Source organism: Nyctereutes procyonoides, unplaced genomic scaffold (assembly GCF_905146905.1).
Source record: "Nyctereutes procyonoides isolate TBG_1078 unplaced genomic scaffold, NYPRO_anot_genome, whole genome shotgun sequence".
In the NCBI taxonomy this organism is placed as follows: domain Eukaryota; kingdom Metazoa; phylum Chordata; class Mammalia; order Carnivora; family Canidae; genus Nyctereutes; species Nyctereutes procyonoides.
Genome location: NW_026575046.1, coordinates 42281022 through 42294881, shown reverse-complemented (window position 1 = coordinate 42294881; position 13860 = coordinate 42281022). Strand labels below are relative to the sequence as shown.

At 34.9% G+C, this 13860-nt stretch overlaps 1 pseudogene; it reads right to left on the bottom strand.

Annotated features, from left to right (window-relative positions):
- Positions 1 to 7321: 7321 nt before the first annotated feature.
- On the bottom strand, positions 7322 to 7478 carry LOC129510039 (U2 spliceosomal RNA; annotated as a pseudogene).
- Positions 7479 to 13860: the final 6382 nt, after the last annotated feature.

The following is a 13860-nucleotide window of genomic DNA, read 5'->3' as shown; positions in this document are numbered from 1 at the left end:
GTCCTATATGTCCTATTTATATTTTTAGCAGTCACAAAATATGTAGCACAGAAGTACAGGTGTAGCCTTTGTCCCTACTACCCCCTATCTGATTCCAGCTAAATTTAATCCTCTGGATCTTACTTATCTTTCTCATTTATTGTCAAATGCAGCACAGTGCCTGACATAAAACAAGCACTCAATAAATTTTGTTAAACTGATGTATGAGGCTTCCAAAGTCGTTTTTAAGTAATCTTCAGTATTTGTTAAGGGTTCTTTAATTTTCAGTGCATAAAATCTTATGTGCTTATGATAGCTTCAGAAAATTTTTAAAAATAATTCTTATGAAGTTTGAAAGGGTCCTGTGGTAGCTTTGAAATATGTTTACAAATTATTTGATACTATTACTTTTAAGGAGTGGAGCTTAATTCCTCTCCCCTTGAGTATGAGCTGGACTTAATGACTTGCTTCTAATGAATAACATATGGTCGCAATGACAATGTGTAACATCCAAGATTAGGTAATATAGGCATTGTGGGCTCCTTCTTGGCTCTCTGCCTTGGATCACTTGTTCTGAGGGAAGCTACCTTCCATGTAATAGGAACCCTCAGCAGTCTACAGAGAGATTCATGTGGCAAGAAACTGAATCTCCCTGTCAACAACCATGTGAATGAGCCATATTGGAAGTGAATACTCTAGACCCAATCAAACCTTCAGATAACTTCCAGTATTGATGATAATCTTAATGTAAATTCATGAGAGGCCCTGATCTAAAACTACTCAAATAAGTCACTCCTGATATTTCATCTAGAAATCATGATGTAATAAATGTTTGTTGTTTTGGACCACTAAATTTTGGAAGGAACTTGTAATATAGCATTAGATAACTAACTAAGGTCCTTTTAATAACACTTAATAGTAAATTATATGCCTTTTTTAGTCCTTTAAGTAATAGCTAACCATTGTAGTACAGAGCAATAGAAGGGGAATTATGAGACTATACGTTTATATAAAGAAAAGTTTGAGACTGAAGATTTTAATTATTTTAAAAGGTAAATTTCCCAACAGTAGTATTAAACACTGAAGTGGACTCCCTGAAGGATACTGTGGCATCCCCCAAAGCTTCCTAAAATAAAATAGGTAGAAGTTTGCTGTATGGGACTTGCTCACGTAAGACTTTAAGACCTCACTGTTACATAACATCAAAATCAAATATTTCTATCATCTGGTATGTGATTTACAATTATGCCATGCCTGTTGTTTTGTAGATGATTAATGAATATTTAATTCTACATCATTAAAACTCAATGAATGAAATGGAAAATCTATTTTAATGTATTTTGTAAAAATAAGTACGGTGAGACAAATAGAATTGTTGGACATCTACATGATTTGGAAGGTGGTTCTTACTATTGGCTGTACATTCGAATAACTTGGGAAAATTTAAACAAGAATGATGAATGGATCCCATTCTCAGACGATCCGATTTATTAGGTTGGGGAGAGTCCTGGGTTTTTAGATCTGAAAGATTTCCCAACATGATTCAAATCTACAGCTATGTTTGAAAACCAATTATTTAGGATAGCTTCATCAACACCTGATTACAACTCTAAAATGGCTCATCAGATAATACACCAGTAGTTCACAAATGTTAGTTAGGGTGCTTAAGAATCACTCGTGGAACTGGTGAAATATACAGTACACTGAGCCATATCTCTAAGAGATCCCAGCTCATTAGATCTGGAATTGGGCCCAGAATACTGTAATTAAGCAGCAACCCAGAGTATTTTTGATGCATGTGGGACATATGATGTGCAATACTGGCCTACACAAAAAAGAAAAGTAAGCTCATCAGTAAGAATATTTAAAACTCAACAATAGGCAAAATCATACTCCAACTTAAAAATGGACAAAATATCTGTAAATATAGCACATCAAAAAAGATATACAGTAGACAAATAAATTTTACTCAACATAATGTAATTAGAGAAGTGCTAGTAAAAACCATAAACATCACTATAAATTTCTGGAAATTGCTAAAAAAAAAAACACAAAAAAACTAGTAACAAGTACTAGCAAGATGCAGAGCTGTACGAACTCTCATTCACTAGTGGAAGGAATGAAAAATGGTACAGACACTATGAAAGATAGTTTGGTTATTTCTTATAAAGCTAAACACAGATGTAACACATGATCCAGTAATTGCCATCCTAAATATTACCTAAAATGATTTGAAAACCTATGTCTATACAAAACTCTCACATAGAATATTGATAACAGCTTTATTCATAATCACAAAAAAATAAAAAGAACCAAGTTTTTGATAGGTAAATGGAACAGACTATGATGTGTCCATACTTTTCGCAACCAAAGGGAACAAACTATTAATCCATATAAAACATGAATGAATCTGAAATTCATGTTGTTAAGTAAAAGAAAAACAGTTTTAGAGAGCCTGGTGGAGTATGACAAATGGAGTATTACTCAATGTATACGGCATTCTGGAAAAGACAAAACAATAGAGACTGAAAACATCACTGGTTGACAGGGGTTTGGAGGAGTTTTATTTGTGTTTTTTTTTCTTCAAGATTTTATTTATTTATTTGAGAGAGAGAGAGTACATGAGAAGGGGGAGGGGCAGAAGGAGAGGGAGAAGCAGAATCAGTCAATAAATCATGAATTGATCAACAAATTAAAGGAAGAGACAAATTTCCAGTGCAGAAAGATTCCAATATATGTAGATACTCCCCACTCAAGAAAGTGGAGTATGAATCTCAATGCCTCAACTGTGGGCTATGATTAGTGATTTGCTTAAAGAAAATGAAGTGTAGAAAAACGGAAAGTAAAATAAAAAAAAATTGCTGTGGAGAATCCTTGCAAAGACTACCTTAGCTAGGTGGACAAGGTTAGCACCACCAGTTATAAGTCATGTTGATAGAATGCTTCCAGTATTGTATTCCAGTCTGTTGTGCTGAAAATAGCACTCTACCTCTCTGATCTTTTTCCTAATAACCCAAACCTCAGTCTAACCATAGGAAAAATATCAGTCAAACTCAAATTCAGAGACATTCTATAAAATATATGATCAGTACTGTTTAAAACTGAGAAGACAGAGGCATCTGAGTGGCTCAGTGGTTGAGTATCTGCCTTTGGCTCAGGTCATGAACCCGGGGTCCTGGGATCGAGTTTCACATTGGGCTCCCCGCAGAGAGCCTGCTTCTCCCTCTGCCTATTTAACTGCCTCTCTCTGTGTGTCTCTCATGAATAAATAAATAAATTTTTTAAAAAGAAAACTTTAAAACTGACAACATAATAAAAATAAGAAACAAAAGTATAAAAACCTATCACAGTCAAAAGGAGCCTGAGGCATGATGACTAAATGTAGTATCCTCTACAGAACCCTGGAACAGATAAGGGACATTAGGAAGATGGAATTCTGAATAATATGTGGAGTTTAGTTAACATTAATATATCAATATCTGTCTATTAAATATAACAAATGTACCAAAGCAGAATAATATATTCAAACTGGGGGAATTATATTCAGAGTATATAGGAAATCTCTGTACTATCTTTTTACCTTGTCCTTAAGTCTGAAATTCTTCTAAAATAAAAGGTTTATTTCCAAAAAAAAATAAATAAATAAATAAAAGGCCCAATTCCCTCTGCCCATGGCATGCACCAAAGTGCTATCCCAGTAAATTACGGTAAAGAAACTAGCCTTCATTAAGCTCTCTCCCTAGACTTGGGGGCTTAGTTCGGCCTAACTTTTTATTGAAAAACAATGAGTGAGTTTGTTCAGTATAGCAGCAGTTTTCCAAGTTCACACAAGCTTTCACAGAAATCTATTAAAGATAAAAAGAAGCTTAAACAGCCTATATTACTACTTCTTGCTTTTGTTTATACACAGTGAGGAGTATTCAGAATGGACCTCATCTCAAGCTTGCACTAATCCTTAAATAATTACAATTCATCTACTTGATACTGGAAACACCTCATGGAATGTAACTTTGTTTTGCTGGCTTGTCTAATCCGATTCAATTACTTCAGTTCCCTCTCCCAAAGGCTTCACCCTCAGAAACTGAGCTCTGTATGGAAGGCAGAACTTAGGAGGGGTGATTCAGTTTCAATAGAAATGAACTGAACATTAAAAACACTTTTTCTTAGTCTTTTCCCAAATAGCAGTCCATCAATAAACATGAGAAACAGCTTGTAATTCACAAAGCTTCCGGCACCTCTGTTACGATAAGGGCAGACTGGTCTGGCTGAAGAAATGCTGGAGATGGGAATAGTTCACTGGCTTGGACCAATTTGAATGGATGGAAATCACAAAAGTCCCTGAAGCTGAAGAAAATGAAGCTCTGAAGCTGGCAGAAGCTTGTCATCTGCATGCAGAAAGTGACAGAGATATTACAGATTTCCTGTACAAAGGGAACTCCTTCAGTCACCTGTAAAGAGTTCCCTTGTCAATTAGAACCCTCAGAGAAAGGCCATGACAACTAAAGGATGCCTCCTTCCTCTCCTTTCCAAGAACAGCCACCTGCCCAGAATTAAAACTTTGATTTAAAAAGAGAATAAAATATCAGAGTTCAGTGATTGCTCAACAGAAATTCCATAAAAGAAATTGCAATCCGAAAGAACAGAAAGGCAAAGCATATGCTATATCACGTGTAAGGGTGGATTTGAGGTTGTGTGATCTTCTCAAGATAAAAAAGACCATGTTCTTAATTAATCGCCAAGTTTTTGCCAGCAGTAAATGATATAATGAAATAAAATGGTATTGTCATTCTACTCTATGTCCAATTCCTGACCCTTTGTTATATTACTTTCAATGAATCCTGTCTTTTATCTCAAAATCATCTTCATCACTTTCTTAAACTGCCTACAATTTCACAGTTGAGAAATGAATAATGAAACATAGGGATGCATGAGACATGAATTTAGAGGCAATAACTTTAAATGGAAATTTATATCTTTTTTCTAGGTCCCTGCCTATAGTGAAAATAAAGACAAAGTTTACTCTTCAGAATTAAAAATGTGTTTTGCTGTTGATGCTGTTATCTTCCTGGTAATTGGCAAACTTTCATGGATGCTTTTAAAAGTAGATCAACATTCCAAAGTAAGTGTTGCTATATATATATAAAAAAATAACATTTTCATTTCAGTAAGCTTAATTCTCTTCCCTGACGATGAGGAATGACAGTAAATAGATTATGAGGATTTGGGGACATAGCAGAGCACAGATTATAGAGCTGTTTTCAGAAGCAGAGAGACAAGTGATTCCGCTGCTTTTTCACTGCAATATTTGATGCTAAATACTTAAGTTCTCTTCTCCTCAACAAAATGGTGACAACAACAGTATTTAGTATAGCATGGTCAGGACTAAAGCAATAATGAAAGTTTAAGTGTTTACCTACAGAGACTCACATAGAAGGAACACAATCATTGTGGTTTTAATCTGGAAGAAATATATGCTTATACTATTGGTGAATGTGTCAGATAAATAAGATACTAAGCATCACACAAACTCTAAATAAACTTATAATCTACTGGGTAATATAAATAAGAATGTAATTCATTGATGTATTACTTCTTTATTCAGCAAATGTTTACTGAAGTCCTCTCATGTGTCAGGCACTACTTTCTATGCTAAGGATAATGTAACAATGAAAAGATCGACAAGATTGTTGTGCCCAGTAAGCTTAGATTCTGGAGTAATATACATGCTACTGAACTAAATGACCTAAAACTTCAAAGGTTTTTGTAAACACGCTATGCCATTTCTGTTCTTTTGATTTTTACAGCAATATCTGAGATACTGTTTACAGACATCAATAACCAATTCTTAGTGTACACCTTAAGCAAGTGTGCTTTATTACCACAAAATAAAGATGGGGGCAGTTTGGTTAGGATTTTCAGAGATTGCAAGGTGTTTTAATCAGTTATTTTATACAGATATCTTACATTTTATATTTTTTACCACTCCAAGTGATTCTCAACAAAACAGTCCTTCTGAAATGTAGCTACTTAAAGTTATGAAAACAGTAGCAAGAGAGAATACTGTAAAGATGTTTTCACTAAATTACCAGGTGGAATTCTATTCATAGAGACATTCCAAATTGCAAAAGATCACATTTGAACTCTGACATGGAATCTACTAAAGGGATAAAGCATCCTTCCAAGGAGTCCAACCTGAACTACAAATATTCCAAAACATTACAAAATAAATTCTATAAGGAGGAAAAAGTCCTGCCCTTTGGTTTATGAATAACTGCTTTGAGTGGGGATTAAAAAATCCTCTGAATCCTGGGAGCATTGGTATTGATATTCAACCACAAGTTCTTCAATGGTAAGACTTGAAATAAAATCCACAGTAAAATACAACTTCTTAAATTTCAACTTCCAAAGACTTTCTGTGGCACAGGTTAACAGAATAAAATTTATTTTTTTCTTCTATTAAAATCGTTGTTCCTTATTGCCACAAAAAATAAATGAATCTTATATTGTTAATTAGTAAATCTGTTACAAAGTTTAAAACTCATACTGTGAATTCAGTTCAAGGAAATCATTCAACTTTGTCAATGTTTGCTAACCCTGGAATGTCGTATATCATGATTTAAGCTCACCGTAGCCATTTCCTACTCATTTGAAGATGAGAGTTAAGAGATACAGAATTGTTTCATATTACACTCACATATAGATGGAAAAATCTGCTCATGGAAAAGATCAATAATTAGTACCCTGGATGTAAAAAACAAACAAGGAAAGAAATATCTTGTTAAATGTTAATCATTTAAGATGAACATAATTCCTGGATAAAAATTAGAAACAGAGCAACTACATTAAAGTTGATAAAGGACATCTATGATAAACCTGCAGCAAACATCTTACACAGCAATAACAGATTAGAATTACCCTCCTTAAAATCTAATAAGACAAAGATACCACTGTCTGTATTCATATTCAACACTGATCCAGAATAAGTATGAAAAATAACTATAAGGATCAAAACAAATAAATGAAATTGTCATTACTCACAGATAATAAATCACGGAAACTTCTATAGATATTCAGAGAAAATTCTACATATTTCTTTTGTTTTAAATATTTTATTTATTTATTCATGAGAGACACAGGCAGAAGGAGAAGCAGGCTCCATGCAGGGAGCCCGATGTGGGACTCGATCCCAGGATCCCGGGATCATGCCCTGAGCCAAAGGCAGATGCTCAACCGCTGAACCACCCAGGTGTATTTATTTTGTATTTATTTTTTTAAATATTTTTATTTATTTATTTTTGAGGGAAGGAGAGAGAAAGAGAGCACATGCATGCATGTACAAGAAGGAGAGGGGGCAGAAGCAGAGGGAGAAGCATACTCTTTACTGACCAGGGAGTCCAATGCAGGTATCTATCCCAGGATCCTGGGATCAGCATCTGCACCAAATGTAGACTCTTCACTTGATACTACACTTGATCTTAGCCAAAAGGCCGAGAAGCGATTCAAATGTAGACTCTTAACTGACTGAGCCACGCAGACACCCCTACGTAAAACATTTATAATAATAAGAGTTTCCTTTTTTTAAAAGATTTTATTTATTCATGAGAGACACAGAGAGGAGAGAGAGGCAGAGACACAGGCAGAGGGAGAAGCAGGCTCCATGCAGGGACCCTGATGTGGGACTTGGTCCCGGGTCTCCAGGATCAGGCTCCGGGCTGAAAGCAGTGATAAACCACTAAGCCACCTGGACTGCCCATAAAATAATAAGAGTTTTCATTGAGGATTCTGGATATATAATCACTATATTGAAAAGCCAATACAATTCTTTACTCACCGCCACCAACTGGAAAATGTTTATATAATAATAAAGTCTCCAAACGACAACATACTTAGAGAATGATTGCAAAAAATATGCAGTTAGATAAATGGAAATAAATTCCATTTCCTGGTTTGGTATGACTGAAAAGAATACAGATTTTACATATTTTTTACTTATCACTCTATTAATTTAGGCAATTTCACTAAAACTCTCCTCAGAACTTTTCAGAGTATACCAAACTTTCCTAAAAATAATAAATATAGAAAGACCCCAAATTAACACAATTTTGAACAAGGATAAAGTGTGTGGTTCACATGACCAGATATGAAACATACTATAAAAGATTTCCATTAAAATTCCAATACAAAGGTAAAAAAGTATACTCAAATACAACATGCCATAAGTTTCTCATATATTTATGAGCAAAATATTAAATACTTATATATGTTAGAAGTGTTGTTTTCAGGGTGAAGAAAGAGAAAGAAAGGACCATGGATACAAAGAAATTATATTTTTATCATTCATCCCTAACCTGAATAACACCACCTCTTTGAAACATTCTTATACTTAGCAGATTTCAAAACTCTCCACTCTTTGATGACATTTAACTTAAGCCTATTATTGTATGAACTACATTCTCATTTACCTTTTTCTCTCTTAACAGACCAAGAGTTCATTTACATCACCAAATTCATCATAAGGATTTGTATTCATCAAAGCGTCTGGTGCAATATGTTTTTAGGAAACAAATACAACTGTGTACGTAGACGTCAAACTTCAAGCGAATTAAGTATGGCCTGTCTATATTTCTAAGAAGGAGAAAAACTTTTCTAGACCCAGGAATAGTTTTTTGGATACATCTGAATATATATCACAGATACACATATTTATATATAATAGATGTTTATACATCTGTGTTTACCTAATACATCAAGCAAACATTTACGCATATATCTGTGTATTTGTACATATTTACATGGATACCCAGGTAATCTCATATGATCCAATCTAATATAAACATTATTTAAAATGAAGTTTTACTCTAGATTATTCCAACCCTCATTCTTCATCTCTGTCAATCAGGGAGCTGCCCCTCACACTCCTACAATTCCCTGGTCTTTACTCCACAGCTCTTAAGACTCTGTCCTTCTGTCTGCCTTTTATGTTAACACTCTTAAAAACCTTCTTTGAGATGTTTACTAAAGCTAGCATCAGACCATGTTTCTTCCCTGGTGTTAAATCAACACTTCCCACTACATCTCGTTTTTGACTGCTGAGTTTAACACTGGGAGGAGGTGAGGATTTCTGTGTCTGCCAATTGGCAGTGCTTGGAAAGAAATCTGGCATCAGAACAATTGCACATTTAAAGTCGATGTCACCAGGCCTCTTTTCACTGGGCATTTTCTCTGTTCTTTTCATGAACTTTTGTTCCTCCAAAACTTCATATAACTCTCACAAAGGATAATAAAATGAGTGATAGTCTTTGGAGAAACTAAATTTTACACAAAATGGAATATGTTATCTGGGCATGAGGGAACAGAATACTGAAAGTGAATATCATGAGGGAAAACCTTGTGTTTCTATATGGTGTAAAGAAACAAATTGCATCTAGGTAAGAATATGCTTCTTGAAAACTAAATTGAAATACTGTACTTAGCCATTTACAACTAAGATCAAGAGAATTAAAAAATACACCTCAAAAAAGTGAGCATTCTAAGATTTGTCTTTATGGCTAAGAGATAGTAGGCTAACATCTCCACTGTAAGATTCAGAAAACAAACTGGATAATTTATAACGATATTTTTAAATAGACCAATTTGCTGAAGAAAAACAAAGATTTGATAAACTCAAATTTTGGAAAGGCTAGGAAAGCTGACAATGGTTGTGGACCTTTGATAATTCTAGCTACAAGCTACAGATTGGACTTGGGCTGGGCAGAGTAACTAAACTAAGAGAAATAAAAATTCAGTTAAGTACTTTGGTCTGGTGGGCAGGCATGACAGATTGAAATCTAGAAAGGCCCTCAAAACATGGTCAGTTTTCCCTAATTAAAACTTGCTGAGTTCTGAAGAAACAAGGGAAGTTAGTGGGCCTCTCCAGACATTTCTAAAAGGTAGAAAGAGGGCATCTGGGTGACTGAGTCAGTTAAGCATCTGCCTTTGGCTCAGGTACTGATCCCAGGGCCCTGGAATCCAGCCCTGCACAAGGCTACTCGCTCAGGAAGGAGGCTGCTTCTCCTTCTCCCTCTGCCATTCTCCCGCTTGTGCTTTCTTGCTCTCCCTCTCAAATACATAAATAAAATAATAAATAAAATCATAAACAAACAAACAAATAAGTAAGTAAATAAGTAAGTAAATGGTGGAAAGAAATCTTCACCTATCATGATACTTAGGAGGCAAAGTCCTACTAGAAAGATGTCTGCCTGTGACTAGATCTCCCTCACAGTATATGCAAAAATATAAACCACATTAGATAGGAGGCTAGGGAAGAGAACCTCTAAAGTGGAGAATTGAAAAAAAAATAAAAATAAAAATAAAGTGGAGAATTGAATTTTACTTACCATTTTTTAGAGCTAAAGAAACAAAGAACTGTAAGCCTCTCAATCAAGAATCTGTGAAGGACATGTTGGAAAAGGTACAGACATTCCACACACAAATTAAAGCTTACTACAATTGTTACTCTGGCCAAATTCACCTGTGTGTATTGAGTAATTAATTAGACTTTTATACTATCTCCCTAACAGAGAGAAGAACAAGGGGAAAAAACCACCTGCAGATTTTCTGGTTCTCCTGTACAACTTCAAGATTGCCATATAATCTATATTTGATTTATTTAAGGAAGATAAATTTTTCATGTGTGAGTGAAAATGCCTAATGAAGTAAAAAAATAATAAAATATAATTGAGAAATACGATTTTTTAAAAGAATCTCAACTTAGGGATATAAACATGAAATGATTTTACTTCTTCCAATAATTACCTCTTAATTTCCCATATAAAAGCCCATTTTCTTGCTAGAAAGTGGTTTTTTATTTGTCATCTGGTCCCAATTTCATAATTCTTCACCCAAGTTCATCCAACTGAACTTAAGAGAATGACCTTATTCTAATATTGAAGAATGAGTCTTCCTAGTATAGGCTAGTTCCTTCTTCATGAAACCCATTCACTGTGTCTCTAGGCACATGGGTAGAACATATATTTCAGCTTCCCTTGCCATTAAGTGTAAATGAAGGTGATATTTCTAGTCAATGGAACTGATGTGTTCCACTTACAGCAAATGCTCTTAAAAAATACCCATGCAGAATCCCTAGCACCAGCCAATATCAATGGTTATTGTGATTGTGGATGTTGAGTGGTATAGATCGTAGAGCTTTGGCCAACCTTGTTTCTTAAATGATAGCTGGAACTGCCCACCCCCTCCACATCCAGCCCATGCCAACAGAATTATTATGAAAACAAACAAACAAACAAACAAACAAAAAGTCTGTTTAGTTGACACTAATATTTCAGTGTTTATCTATTACAGAGAGTAGTGTTATCTTCATTAAAACTTCAATGTTACACTTAACTCAAAGTTTTTTTCCTCTGCCCCTAGCACTCTGGGACAACAGCTCACCGACTCGGATGGAGATAAAGAGAAGGCACAGTCTGGTGGATATCAGAAACCTCTTTCCTGTTTTACTTCTAGCTCTTACATGGTTAGGATACATATTTTTTTTTATCATGGTTCTCATATAACAGGGAAATTTTACTTGGTGCAAAATAGAATCCTATCATATAAGTGAAACTTTGAAAAAGTACTCCATGAAATAAATTATGAGAGGGATGCAATTAGAGCCACAAAATTTTAGCATCTAATTTTCCAGAAATGTTTTCTGGAGAAAAAGAAATTCTTCAATTTCACAAGGTAATTAATGAATGAATATTTTAAACTATAAATCCTGCTCTGAGTGAAATGGGATTATCTTTATTTTTCAACCAAAAGATGGCTTTAAAATGTTTTGAACAGAACCTCCTAGTAATGTCCACATTAGGATTATTGCCTTGTTGTAGTTGTTGTTTATTAGAGTATCATGGAAATCACTGAAATGCAACATTGTGGTCTGCCAAAGAGAGTTCCTTTCAATCTGTTCTTGTCTGCCAGCTTAAGACAGGGAAGATACACTAGGGACAAAAAGATACAAGTTGGAATAATAAACAAGATTGTGATGTCTTTTATGATAAATATAGAGAGCACATGAAATCTGAAGAAGCTGACAATTTATTCCTTTATACCAAATTAAACCCACCAGAAATGCTGAGATCTTTTTTTTTATTATAAAAACATGTCCCTGAAGATTAAAAAATATAAACTAAAGAAAGATGAGCTCATTCATCCCGATTTTAGGATAAGCAAATGTATATTACCTTCTTTTTCTTTTAAATTTTACCTGCACTGCATGCACAGCACACCTATGTGCAACTTGCACACTTGTAAACATGCATATGAACGCAATACTGTGATGGGCAATATGCTGATGAGAAAACATTCCAACAATCTATAAAGTGATTCTATGATTTATAAAAATTATAAATTATGAAAGTCATAGGAGGTTTTAATGCCTTTTTCCTTTATGTTCCAATTTAGCAACATATACTGTTCTTTCTTTATTTCTTCTTTTTTTATTTGTTTTCATTTATTTAACCTGAAAGAGAGAGAGAGAGAAGAACACAAATGGGAGGGAGGAGCAGACTCCCCACTGAGCAGGAAGCCTGATGTGGGGCCCTAATCCCAGGACTCTGGGATTATGACAGGAGCTGAAGGCAGACACTTAACCAGCAGAACCACACAGGTGCCCTGTTTCTTCCTTCTTAAATAGCTCCAATTTTATTCCTTTTTCCTCTGTTCCTGTCACCCTCAATCCCTAAGCTACTTCATGTCTACATACTTCAGTAGACTTCTGATTTCAGACTCTTATTCAAACTCTTCCAGTCCCACTGGCAAAGATACTTTCTAAAATAACCATTTTCGATGTTACATGTCCCTCTTCCCTACCCTGTAATGCATTGGTTGCTTTGGGAAAATCTCTTGGGAAACTGTTCAAAAACGTTTTGATCTTTTGATCTCATGTTTAGATCTATGAGGCTGTTTTACATGCTTAATGGAGAAATGCCTTTAACATAAGACTACACGACAAAGAACTTCTATGAGCCAAGCCAAGCTGGTAAGATACATGGAGTACAGAATTAATTAGCAAAGCAAATAAACCCAAGAACAGACCAGCAGGATATGGCAGAGATCTGTATATGCATCACCTAATAGAGGGCTGAAAGGAAGTTTCCCGTAGGGGCTGGGAGTTTGAAATAAATTTTTCAGAAGTACTTTAAATGCAACACACTTAAAATTAAACTCAATATATTGTGCCTCCAAAGGTATTTTTCCTTCTATACTCTCTATCCTAATGAATGACACAATCAGACTCTGTGTTGACCAAGATGAAAACTGAAGAGGTCTAACCACATCCTGTTAAAGCTACTTAATTCAAATCTCAGTCTTCTGTCTCTTCTGGTCTATCCTTAAGCCATCCAAGTCACCTAACTGAACTGCAGTGATGATACCTAATTTAGATTCCTGCTTTCCATTCCCCCATTTTTCCAATGATTCACCACACTTGTTCCAAATTCAGATTCCTGAAATTTAAAGCTACTTAAAACTTTCAAGAGACTATGACCTGTAGTATAAATCGAATTACTTACTAATTAAATTAACATCACCATCATTATGATTATCATCTCTTCTCTAAGTAATACAATCTTTTCTCTTATTCCTTATTCAATATCCCACTTAACTTGAACTCTGAATTGATGATTCCTTGAGTGACTCATCTGCTTTCAATACTAATATCTTTTTGTTATTTAGTCTAGAGAATTTATTTGTTTTTTTATATTTTTATTGGAGTTGATTTGCCAACATATAGTATAACACTCAGTGCTCACCCCGTCAAGTGCCCCCCTCAGTGCCTGTCACCCAGTCACCCCATTCCCCTGCCCACCTCCCCTTCCACTACCCCTTGTTCATTTCCCAGAG